Raw genomic sequence first — 13,552 nt, forward strand, 5'->3', positions numbered from 1 at the left:
AAGGCTTCAAAGAAGGCCTTGGCAATGAAAATCACGTTGTACAATGGATTTCAATCCAACAGTATATGAATGATTTGTATGAATCAACTTGCCTTGCAAAAAGATGCAGCAGTTATCACCTGGGACATTTTTCCTTCATAATGAAATTTTGATCAACTAATGGCCAGAGAGTCTCATTCTCCCTTTAATGGAAAGTTACAGACAAATGCTAAATTGGCCTTCTCCACCTGTACCACAGAATTCAGTCAATAAAAGCACAACTCTTGGTTCAGCTTACAAAAATAATGACAATTATATCTGTGCATTTTGGAAATGAAATAATTTTCCTCTTATTCTATGGTCCTCATTTTAATGACAGCATATGGGATATGTAATTTCTGGCTGTAACCCCTTCTTCATAGGCTGAAGGAAATAATCCAAATCAATTTTAACAGCTTTGTGACACTTCCATGACTAAAGCACTGCTTTCAATACTATACTAAGGCAGTATGTACTCAAATGTAGTAACTCAGCTTCTTTAAAAGGGTTTACATAATAAACATGTTTATTATGATTTATCTGAGAGGGGGGAAGTGATCTTTGTCCATTTCCAGTATGAGCTCACTCTCTCTGAGTGGTGTGTGAGTGTGTTTGTGCGTGTTGACACAGCATCGGTTTGCTGTTCTGCACATGAAATCCTTACCCAAGTCCCCGTGTCTTGCACAGATTAATATATTAATTAAATAAATAAAAAGTTTTTTGTTTTGTTTTTTGTTTTTTGTTTTTTTTTTTTTAGTTCTTTATCAAGTGCTGATGGAGAGGAGTATGATGGGAACAATTAAATCAGACAGCAGGTAGTTCTACAAGGTTGCTCTCTGAGAGGTAGATAGAGCCATGACAAAGCATTCTGAGTGATTGTGCAAAGCCCATTTATTGTGATAGTCCAGACAAATATCACCACTTACATCTAACATTTGAAAAGTCAGGCCAGATGAAATAATCAATTAATAAAGCCATGAACACAATAGTAGAAAAAAGGATATAATACAATGATGACAGAGCCAATGCAGGTGGTAGAAAATGGAGCTTGAATTGAAACAGAAAGAAAACTTATCATAGTTTGCCCATGTGGGAAAAAAAGACTCATCCTTCTGATTACCATAAATAGGTGTATTTTCTGAGTTCTTTGTCGGTAATGGTAAAGCAACTTAGACTGTTACCTTCAAACATTTTGAACTTTCATTTATTATCTTTACTGTAACCTGCATTTTAGGAATAAACAACTGAAGCACAAACAATGTATTATAAAAACTAAACCTAAAATGTAAATCTAAATGTAAATGTACTAAATGCATCTAAACCTACATGTACTAAATCACTATAAATATTGGTAATAGTATTCAGCACATATCTATATTCTCCTTCCAAATTGTGGGTATGGTATAGAGTTAATACAGCATGTTCTGTATGAACTGCTGTAATACTCAAAGCAATCGCACCATAGATTCTCAAGCATGTGTGCTGATAGAAAATCTAGCATCACATAGTTCATTTATCAGAACATGTCACCTTGTGGGTGGTGTAAATACAGAAGTAATTGTGACAAAGGCACTTGTCACACTGTCAGAGTCATGTCTGATCCAACATGCTACATTTTTAAATGTTAAGAGGTATAAGGTAATGACAGGACACTCTCTGTAATGGGTAATAATAGAAAGGAGATCATCAGAAAAGATTTATATTATTACCGTAAAAAACAAAAAGTATCTTATTATTCATAGCGTGTATTCCAATGCTGTCTTGACATTTTACACTGCATGATGCCATAATGACTAAGGTGGAAGAAGCAGTGATTAAATTAAAAACCACAAGGCAACAGCCAGGTAATGTCCTGATCCAGATGATGGGAGGACATAGCACAGACGGAGGCAGTTGGGAAGGGCGTGCCCATGAGGCAGCCCCCATTCTTGGCCCACCCTGGAATTAAAAACAGGCTGGAGAGTAGACTTGGGCAGCTGGCTCCCAGTACCTATTCTCTTTCCAGGAACAATGCCATTCGTCAGCCTGGCAAAAACTCAGACTCCAAGACACCCACACTGTTGTCTAAATGATTAAAGCTTTGTGCAGCCTTATGTGCACTGGTCTGCAGTATGAACATGTTCCATCCTTCCAGGTCATGTAAAGGAAACAGCCTCACCCAGGCTAAAGCTTGGTGCAAGCTCATTTTGTTGTTGTTTGAGAATTGTAGAGGTTAGTCTAAATTGGCACCTTAGCACTAACTTATAAATAAAACACAGTTACTGAGCATGTCTGGGCAAAAAAGTACAATGAAGTCTATGCTTAATTCATAGCATGGATGTATCATAACTCAAAGTGCATGATGCTAGACCCTTTCCAGTGCCAGCTTCAGTGCCTGAAGCCAGTTTTTCTTCAGTTACACCTCAAGCAATGATGGCAACAAGTGTTCTTCATCTTGTTCTTCCAGTATTTCTTAACTTGTGTGGAGGAAAAAGCACCTCATTTTAGTTGTGCAGTGTTCACAAGTATGTAACATTACTTGGAAGCCTTGAAGAAGTCTGACATAAATTAACTCACTTGCCTCGTAATTCAAATTCTTCCAGTGGACTGTCTTATGTTACTCAGGCTAACCTTGCCCATCAACATTGACTGAAACACAGGAAACATTTGTGTTGTGATTCTCCACATCTCTTTCCTGCCCAATGCTTAACAAAAATCAATCAACCAATCAATCAATCAGTCAGTCAGTCAGTCTCCTGGAAAGACAAGTCCTCATATGTCATAGCACTTATAATCATAGCAAGGAGCAAAATATCATTTTTGAGATGACATCCTTAGACCTATTGCCTTCTCAGTTTCTATTGCATCATCAGCTTTCTTCACAGTTGTTAGAATTAGATATAGTGACCTCAGCTCAAACAAGCACATGCTTTAGTTCTCACTGAGTGCTGGGGGATTTAAGAACATACTTACAGTTAAACACATGCTTGTCTTCATTAGGTAAAAAAAAAAACAAAAACAACAACAACAACAACAACAACAACAAAACGAAAAAAAAAAAAAAAAACACAAAAAAAAACAGACTTCCAGTTTTTCTTTCAGTGGAGAGGATTTGAAGCTGCTCTTCTGAGTTTTTATATCAGCATGGATTTTATAGACTTGCAGGCCACAGTGACATGGAAATCTATTGAGAGGGCGGTCAGGCACTGGAGCAGGTTCCCCAGAGAAGTGGTCACAGCACTGAGCCTGCTGGAGTTCAAGGAGTGCTTGGACAATGCTCAGAAATGTGGTTTGATTTGTAGGTGGTCTTGTGGGGAGCCAGGATTTGGACTCAATTAACCTTGCAGGCCCCTTCCAACTTGGGATATTCTGTGATTCTGTAATTCTGTAATAAAATGAGACTAAAGTTGAAAACTCTGTCACCATCTCCATCTCTTAAGAACTGGAGCAGAGTGAAACCAAGTTCCTCAGCCGAACTCAGCTGACATAGGAAGGCACAGAAGGAGATGAATCTTTCAGGTAAGAGAGTGGTTTCTTGTGCACCACCAAGGGAGGCAGAGGTGGAAAAAGAGAAGCTGTGACACTGTACAAGCATTGCTCAGCTACGCCAGAACACTGGCGTTTTATCAGCACTGTTTAAGTTACAAATCCAAAACACAGCACAGTCTGGAAGAAAATTAACTCCACCCCAGTGAGACTCAGTACGGTATGTTTTCCTGTATTTAATCTTTAGCAGATATGAGACTTCACCGTGTGGTTGGGTTGTGCGGAGTGCTGCTGAACTGACTTCAGGGAAAGCATATCAGAGCAGCTTCTTATTACAGGACCTTGGGGTGTCAACAGCACATAAATGATATTTCCTTAAACAGCTTTTTGTGAGCATTGCACTTCCCTCCAAAAATGATTTTCCCCCAAATAGTCAAATATTTTGAGTATTTGGTAATCAAAATGATAGCCGTTACAGTTTTCCCCATATTTTTCTCTTACAAGAAATGCAACCCTCCCATGAGACATGAAAATCACACATGGACAATATATTTTATTTCTTTTTTTTTAAAGCGGGAAAGAGCACAAGAGATTTGAAACAAGCAAGCAAAGTGCTGTTAGCAATCCTCATCCCTCTTGACAGATGCCCTGTCAAGGTCAGTACAGTTTAAAGGCTGTCTCATCAGTCAACACCATCAACTATTGAAAGACAAGGAAGACAAGCCAAGGACTGGAGGGATTCAATGCTGCTGCCTCTCTTCACAGCAATCTCCAGATGATCTGGGGAATCTCTGCACCTGTTCAATGTTCTCTGCTTGCAAGAGCTTTATAACACAAAACTTTGATCCTCAAAAAGTACACAGCATACATTTCACTTCCATTATTGCATGGGTTTTAAACACACACCTAATGTGCTACCCTGAAAATGGATACCTACATGAATTATGTTCATGTAATGCTCTAATGCTTTTGTGGGCTAACCCCAGTATGCCGCTAAGCACCACACAGCTGCTCACTCGGTCTTCCTCCCAAACCCCAGAAGGACAGGGGAAGAGGAAGATTAAAGTGAGAAAACACATGAATTGAGATAAAAATAGTTTAACAGCTGAAGAAGAAGAAAGGGAACAAAGAAAGAAAACCAAAATCATGCAAAGGCAATTGCTCACCACCTTCCATGTGTAGACCAATGTCTCACCGGATCCCAAGCAACAGATGGGAACATACCTAAGCCCCCTCCCTTCCATTCTCTTGCTGAGCATGACATTTTACAGCACAGAATATCTCTTTGATTTGTTTGGGTCATTTGCCTGGTTGTGTACCTTCCAAACTCATGTATGCCCACAATGTATTCACTTGGGAAGCAGAGCAAGAAACAGAAGGCACTGTGTAAATACCGTTCAGCAGTAGCTAAAACATTGTTTTGTTATCACCTTTGTTTTGGTCAGAAATCTAAACCATAGCACTACACCAGCTGCTGTGAAGAAACTTATCTCTGTTCCAGCCAGAACCAGTAAAAACACTTTATATCAGTAGCTGCCCACTAGCAGATAATCCTAACTCCAATTTATCTGGCAAGTGCATGAGTCCTTTCAGTGTGTCCTTTGATAGTCCCACGCTTTCCACTGTTATCATCAAGTTATATTTTCAAAATAAAGAGTAATACCTCTTCTCTCTCTGTGTAGCGACTGTAAGACACTCTTGCTTTCCTGGACAGAACATTCTAATGAAAGCTTTTTTAAAGAAAGTAGGGTTTTACCTGTGTGGAGACATTTCCAACGTTCACATCTTAATAAAACAGTTAAAATTAGATAGATTTCCTGTCTTCAGCTCACTTATCATAGACATGACAAGTAGGTTTAACTTGTGCCATTAAGTTCTACCCAATAGCCCCTCTTGAAGTAATTTGCACTTGATGGGAATTATTTCAGAGACACTGAAATAATAATGTCAGTGGAGGTGACAGTGGGACAAGCTTCTCTGAAGTCACTGGAATTGCAGTTGCCCACATCAGGCTTAGTGAACCCCCTAATTTTTATCAGAATTTGCAAAGCTTCAGTAGCTCCAGGCAACTGGGTGTTTTGGGGGGTTTTGTGTAGCTCTGTTTATAAAGTGAGAGTTGCTATGGCATCTGAGCACCACTGGAAAGGCAGAGTGTTGCTGCAGGCCCAGAAACAGCATCCAGCCTAGCTGAGCTCTAAAAAGTGCTGCCATGCCAGGCCTGTTCTACAGCATGCATGCACTGGCCTGGAAGCAAGCTGCATTAATTTGAACTTGTTTACTCTGGGTGCTGTGATTTCGAACTTTCGGAGAGTGCCAAAAAAACAAGAAGCCCAGTGCCCAGTTTCTTCTTTGCTGGGCAAGTGCTGTCGCAAAACCAAACCAAACAAAAAGAAGTGGCTATTATCTGGACCACAAGCTGCACTTCAGAATGAAAATGATGACAGCCACTCTTTATGTTAAATAGTGCCAGTCCCAATAGTGACCCCTGAGGAATGACCCCTGAGGACTGCATGCTCTCACTCAGTTTCTAGGTGCCCACATTATTTCACATTAACAGAATTAGCTATTCTGTCCTGACTGCCAACCTGCAAAGCCAGGGCAATACCTACTTTTTTAATAGAAATTACAAGGAAAAATTAAACAAACAAACTAGTTGGCATAATATTTATCCCAATCAGTGAGTGAGATTTCACTACTGAACAAAATCTATATTATGTCCGAAGATTCACAAAAGTTAATGATATACCTGTTTAGCATATAAAACAAGGTATAGCATGGAGAGTCATAATTCATCAAAATTAGAGAGACATTGTAAATTGGGTATATTTTTTAGAAGGAAAGTTCACAAAAGAAAAAAATGAATGGTACATGAAGTAAATGCTCACTTTTCAACATGGCAAGAATAATCTCTTGTAAATCTGAGGGCTATGGAAAACACATCCCAGGAGTGATGAAGAGATTCTAGACAAGGAGAAATGGCTGTGTCTCAACTAAATTCAGCTATCATATTTTAATTAACCCAACCCTAAGAGCATATTTTCCCTGTTGAAATCCAAACTACCACATCTTCTTTTATTTTCATGGAGTACAGACTGATCTTTAGAGAAAGCATAACAAGTCCAGCACCTGAATCACTTTCCCTTTCAAAACCCTTGGCCACTTTGTGTAACATCTCTGAGATCAGCATCTACAAGGATTGTTTTTCTCTGCTGAGGAGGCACTTCAGCATGATGCATGCCCCATTTATGGCAATTGTAGACCTGCCAGTATTTTACCTTAGAGCTTGTTTGTACACGCATCTTCCTCCAAGCACCACCCAGTCTGTCTGAAACAATAGAAATAAGAAGACAGTCTGCTTGTTTTTATCTACAGTTTGCCAGCTCAATTTAAATCACTCTGCAGGAGAAACCTTAAACCGGTCACTCAGAATGGGAACATATCAACTCTGGTCAGCTTTGAATTTGCTGCCAGAGCTTGTCAAGAAATTGTGTTTCTAAGCTCACATATCTCTCTGGTGGCTGAAAAAGGTGAAATGAGCCATTCAAAAGATTTGTCACTATCTACAAATGGATCACTTGTGGAAATATTTTAAATAATGTAAGTGAAGCTATAAAAACCCTGTTTAGCCAAGCAGCTGCAAGTAGCTTAAGGGTTATTACCACTGGGAAGTGATGGCAAAGATACACCATTTTTAAAAACAGTTTTTGCCTCATTAGGTTGCTTCTCTGGAAATGAGAAATTTGCTTTAACTGCATTGTTTTGAATTGCTTGGGGAAGAATCCGTCAACCACAAGGTGCCCTGCTGCTTAACTTGGCCAAAAAAATGTTAATAACTCCAGCAGATGTTCTGCTTTTTAGGCAACAGGACTCCCTTTCTCCCACCCCTTTTTTCAGAGTCAGACACAAGTATGGCTGAATTCCAGCATCCTCCACAGCTACTGCTAAAGCAAAATCCAATGTTAGCCAGTCACTGCTGATAAAACTTTAGTGCAAAAAGTCTGTGTGAGGGCAAAGCTTGGTCTCAGTATATTTACTCTGTTGAGCACTGTTATTATAGACAAGGAAACTTTCCTCTTGAGAAAGATTGCAAGACCAGGCCCTGTACTTCCGAGTCTACACTTTTAAAAATGTTGATCTCGATTATCAATATGAAGAACCTGGCTCTCCTTACTTAGGTATTTTCTATTTTTGAGAACCCATTCATTCATTCATTCATTCTCATCTCTTTAATGAAAGAATGAAATGAATGAATGAAAATGAAAGAATGGGCTCTGTTATATTCTCAGCACAATATCATTCCCTTTCTTCTAGTTCCAGATGCTTTTGTGACTTGGACTACACAGTTCTGCAGTACTGAGAATGTATCTTATAAATACCACTATATTTCAGTGCTGTACTTAAGCAAGCATTGACGCTGCAGCATTCACTTCTTGTCAGCATCTCTATGCTGCTGTGAACCTGAGTTCTTAAATCTCTGTTGTAGGCTTTTTTTTTTCTTTTTTTTTCCTAATGAGAAGGACAAATTACGACAGAAAAAGCTCTTTGTTTCCTTCTTCTTGAAGTACAGAGTTTTGCAGACATTCTTAAAGTAAGATGTAGTGACCAAGGTGATACAGGTGTCAACATATATATGGAAAAAATATGTTGAGCACTTCATATCCATAAACAAGGAAACAGTGTTTGGGTGTTTCAAGAAGAGCAAAATGAAAGACTGATTCATTATGTATTCTGCTGTTATTTAATTCAAAATAACACTGGTCTGGGATCTGCAGCACATCATTCACCAACTGTAGTACTTGGATGCAAAAGTGCTCATTTTATGTTATATACTGTCAAAGGTAAGGATTGTTAGTTTTTTTGGATTCTCTTTCATACTCATTTTGAAACCTATGATTGCCAGCTAATTCTTGCTTGCCAAATGAAATAAGGCCCATGAATCTGTCAGAAAAGATGTTAACCCATAGAGGAGTACTTCTGGTGGGAATAGTAGTCTGAGTACCATAAAATGACTTTGTTGTCTTTTTTTCAGGTATGTCTGTTGAACATTGTCTTATGGTGCTCAATGCCATTAATACAAGAAGTCTCATGCAAATCAGTCTTTGCCACAGTTACACCAGGTGATGTTTCTGATCATAAAATTGAAAACAACAAAAAAAGTGCACAGCTGTAAATACCTCCTTTTTCTGTGCAATAGCAGGCATATTAGAGACAACTAAATGGCACAGCAGATCAAAAATATTGTTTTAGGCACATTCAGTTCCTTCCTTCATTTGCAGTGGTTACAAAAATATTTTGGGAAAAATGCTAGGAATAACCATTGCTAGGGAAAAACAGCATAGATACATACCGTATTCTGTTATGTGTGTCATATTTGGAGATTTAGTTATATATGGAAGTTGAGATTTATTTATTTTTTTCTAAAAACATCTTCGAGGTTTGAGAAACATAGAGCACAACAACTTACAATTTCTTTTCCAAGAGTACAAATCCAACTTTTGAAGGAAATGGAATTACAGTTTCCGGACAAAATGTGAACCTCTAGTTGTTAAACCACTTCTACCAGCTGGGAAGTATTGTCGTCATTTAAATTAAAGAACAGTTTCCAAGTTATGGTGGCAGAACAGCGGTAGCCTTATTTTATCAGCACACTTCTTGACACCAATTCAATGATACACGTTTGCCTACAACCAAACATGTACTAAGAACCCAGAAATACAAAAGTTTTCACAGATCAGCTATGAATATTTCTTACATAAATCCATGCAATTTCATACATAATTCCAGAGGATTCAAAAGGCTATATGAGCACCTGCTATGTATCAGGAGCATTTTTGATCTTCTGTGGTAGTCTGCTTGCATTTAAAGCATGTCTTGTCTGTTTTCCTTATTTCAAATCAGATTAAATATAAAAACAGACAAGTTTCAACACTTCCTTTTAACACCAACCATTTCCACTATTTGCAGCACGTTACCTAGGAATATTTGAATTACAGGACATTACAAGAATAGATAAGAGACTGGATTACAGAATCTAGAATCAATGAATCAAGTAATTTTGTCATATCAGAAAGGAAAATTTACATAATTTATTATTTTATGCTACAAACATTATGAACATCATATCAAAATTGGCATTAGTTCTTACATCATATGACGTAAGTGCAGTTCCTAAGATTGTATAGCAACTGTGAATCTTAAAAGAATATTGTGCTTTTATTTGAGCTGTATAGAAACTTTTTACACCAACATGAATTATAAACAACAACAAAAACAAGCTCTACCATATCTATGCCAAGAAATCCTGGGAATTTTCCAAGAATTTTCCCATGCATTGTTTGACTGTAGTTTGTAAGCTAGCACAAAGGCGTTGCTTAGAGAGATCATGTCTTTCCTGTCAGGACCTGTCACCATTTTCTGAACTGTGGATATACTGTAAGCACATCTATGAGACAGAAAGGTGAATCTGAAGTATCAATTTCTTTATTCTTATTTTTAGAAAAATTGCATGAGTGTATTATACAAGCAGATGAATGAAAAAAAGAACGTTACAAGCACTTAGAATACACTTTTGGAGAATGTTAGGCCCTGCCCGCAGAAAAATGTTTGGATGGCACTAAATTCCTTTCTTTTTAAGAGGTCAAACACAACTTTGTTGTATAAAATGGTACACATAATGGGATATATACTTTGATATATATATATACTTTACATTCACTAGATACCATTCTTCCTCACAGAATACAAACCAGAAATATTTTTTGTGATGCATTTCAGGGTGTCTTCTCTTTATTGTGTATAATGCAAGGGACTTATCTGCATATATTCTGTAACATGCAATAAAGTGTAAGATGCGATAAGGTTATCACCATAGACCACTTCTCTATCATAGAGACTCCTGCTCTCATTCATGACAACAGTGTTGTCTCATTTCCTAAGAGCACTTTATACATCATCATCAATCCTGGCTGAAATCTACATATCAAGGGAATCTTTCCAAAGAAGCAACGTATTAGAGAGATGTTAATAAGAGACTGAAGTGCATTTGTCTGTACACTTGTCTGAAACGTGGCTATTTGTGACCTATGGTACTGTGTCATAAATGCACAACTTCTTAAGCATTCCTTTGTATTAACAAGTACTGTCATATAATAATTTAGGTTGGAAAAGACCTCTAGGATCATCACATCCAGCCATTAACCTAGCACTACCAAGTCTACCACTGAACAATGTCCCTAAGTGCCACATCTACACATCTCCTGAATACCTCCAGAGGTGGTGGCTCAACCACTTCCCTGTGAAGGCTGTTCCAATTCTTCATGATCCTTTCCGTGAAGAGATTTCTTCCAATATCCAAACTAAACCTCCCCTGGCACAACTTGAGGACATTTCCTTTTGTCCCATTGCCTGTTGTGGTTTATCCTGGCTGGCAGCTAAGCACCACACAGCCATTTACTCCCCCTCCCCCCTCCCTCTGGGATGAGGGAGAGAATCAGAAAGATGAAGCCTGTGTGTTGAGAAAGAGACAGTTTATTAGGACAGAAAGGAAAATAAGAAATAATAATGATAATAGCACTGCTAATAATGATGTGTACAAAACAAGTGATGCACAATGCAATTGCTCACTGCCTGCTGACTGATGCCTAGCCTATCCCCGAGCAGCCGGCCCCCTGACCCCGCTATCCACCCCTATATATTGCTCAGCATGACCCCATACGGTATAGGATGCCACTTTGACTAGTTTGGGTCAGCTGTTCTGGGTCTGTCCCCTCCCAGCTCCTGCTGCACCCTCAGCCTGCCCGCTAGCAGGACAGAGTGAGAACCTGAAATGTCCTTGGCTTGGTGTAAGCACTGCTCTGCAACAATTAAAACAAATGTGATATCAAAATTATGTTCATCTTAAATCCAAAACGTAGCAGCCTTACAGCTACTAGAAGGAAAATTAACTCTATCTTTGCTGAAACCAGGACACTGTTGCACAGGAGAAGAGACTGGCTCACACCTCACTACAACCTCCTTTCAGGTAGCTGTAGAGAGCAGTAAGGTCTCCCCAAATTCCTTTTTCTGCAGCCTAAAGAATTCCAGCTCCCTAAGCTCCTCCTCATAAGACTTGTTCCTAGACCCTTCACCAGCTTTGTAGCCCTTCTTTAGACATGCTCCAACACCTTGATGTCCTTCTTGTAGTGAGGGGCCCAAAACTGAACGCCATATTCAAGGTGCGTCCTCACCAGAGCCAAGTACAGGGAGACAATCACTTCCTTAGCCGTGCTGGGTACTCTATTTCTGACACAAACCAGGATGCTGTTGGCTTTCTTGGCCACCTGAGCACACTGCTGATTCACATTCAGCCAGCTATTGACCAATACCCCCAGGTCCCTTTCCACCATGAAACTTTCTATCCAAGTGCAGGCCCCAAGTGCAGGACCTGGCACTTAGCTTTGCTGAACTTCAGAGTTGGCCTCAGCCCATTGATCCAGCCTATCCAGACCCCTCTGTAGAACCTTCCTAACCTCAGGCAGATCAACACTTCTGCCCAGCTTGGTGCAGTCTGCAAACTTACTGAGGTTTACTTGATCTCCTTATCCAAATAATTGATAAAGATTTTAAAGAGAACTGGCCTCAGTACTCAGCCCTAGGGGACACCACTAATGACTGGCCTCCAACTGTATTTAACTCCATTCACCACAACTCTTTGGGCCTGGCCACCCAGCCAGTTCTTTACCCAGCAAAGCATACACCCGTCCACGCCATAAGGAGCCAGTTTCTCCAGGAGAATGTTATGAGAAACAGTGTCAAAAGCTTCACTAAAGCCTAGGTAGACAACATCCACAGCCTTTCCCTCATCTATTGAGTGTGTCACCTTGTAGAAGATCAGGTTTGTCAAGCAGAACCTGACATTCATAAACCCATGCTGACTGGGCCTAATCACCTGGTTGCCCTGTAGGTGTCGCGTGATCGCATTCAAGACGATCTGCTCCACAACCTTCCCCAGCATAAAAGTCAGACTGAAAGGCCTGGGTCCTCCTTCCAGCCCTTCTTGTAGATGGGCATCACATTTGCCAGCTTCCATTCAATTGGAACCTCCCCTGACAGCTACGACTGCCAATAAATGATGGAAAGTGACTTGGTATGCACATACGTCAGCCTCCTCAATACCCTTGGGTGGATCCCATCTGGCCCTATAGACTTGTGTGCACCTAAGTGGTGTAGCAGGTCACTAATCTTTTCCTCCTGTATTACGGGTGTTTCATTCTGCTCCCTGTCCCTATCTTCCAGCATAGGGGGTTTGGAGAAGAACTGGTCTTACTACTAAAGTCTGAAGCAAAAAAGGTATTAAGTACCTCAGCCTTTTCCTTGTCCTTTTGTGTTCTCCCCCACATCCAATAAAGGATGGAAATTCTCCTTAGTCCTCCTTTTGCTACTAATGTATTTATAGAAGCATTTTTTATTGTCTTTAACGGCAGGAGACAGATTAATATCCAGCTGGGCTTTGGCCCTTCTAATTTCCTCCCTGCATATCTTCATGACATCTTTGTAGTCCTCCTGAGTGGTCTGTCTCTTCCTCCAAAGGTCATGAACTTTTTCTTCCTGAGTCCTACCTAAAGCTCTCTGTTCAGACAGGCCAACCTTCTTGCCCGCTGGCTGATCTCTAACACATGGTGATGAACTGCTCCTGCACTTTCAGGATTTTCTTCTGGAAGAGTATCCAGCCTTTCCAGACTCCTTTGCCCTTCAGGACTGCCTCCCAAGGGACTCCACCAACCAGCCTCCTTAACAGGCTGAAGTCTGCCCTCTGGAAGTCCAGGCTGGCATTTCTGCTAACCTCCTTCTTTACTTTTCCAAGAATCAAAAACTCTACTAACATGTGATTACTATGCCCAAGATGGCCTGCAACCTTCCACCCACAATTCCTTCTCTTTTTGCAAGCAAAAGATGCAGTGGTGCACCTTCTGTAGCTGGCTCATTCACCAGCTGTGTAAGGAAGTTTGGACAACAATCGCAAAATATAGCTTAATTTTGGCATCGTCCTGTGTATAGCCAGAAGTTCCAGTCATCCCATCCTTACAGGTCT

The sequence above is a fragment of the Aythya ferina genome, assembly GCF_964211825.1.
Source record: "Aythya ferina genome assembly, chromosome: Z".
Taxonomy (NCBI): domain Eukaryota; kingdom Metazoa; phylum Chordata; class Aves; order Anseriformes; family Anatidae; genus Aythya; species Aythya ferina.